The sequence below is a fragment of the Anticarsia gemmatalis genome, chromosome 9, assembly GCF_050436995.1.
Source record: "Anticarsia gemmatalis isolate Benzon Research Colony breed Stoneville strain chromosome 9, ilAntGemm2 primary, whole genome shotgun sequence".
NCBI lineage: Eukaryota > Metazoa > Arthropoda > Insecta > Lepidoptera > Erebidae > Anticarsia > Anticarsia gemmatalis.
Window position 1 is genome coordinate 3,253,790 of NC_134753.1, and position 234 is coordinate 3,254,023.

Sequence of the window (234 nt, forward strand, 5' to 3'; positions counted from 1 at the left end):
ATGTATTAAAACATGCTGGAAATAACCAGAAGCGAATATTTTTCCCTCAACTTTATTTAGTACTTTACTATTACAGCTCATAAATTACTCCTTAACAATTTCCTTATAACAAGAAAAACATTTCAAAAACAATTTTAGTAGCGCAAAAACCAAACACATTAAAAACATCTCTAAATAAAAAACATCGACATAACTTCAGCGCAACTCTTGCGCACCTGCCTACGGTTCAGTGTT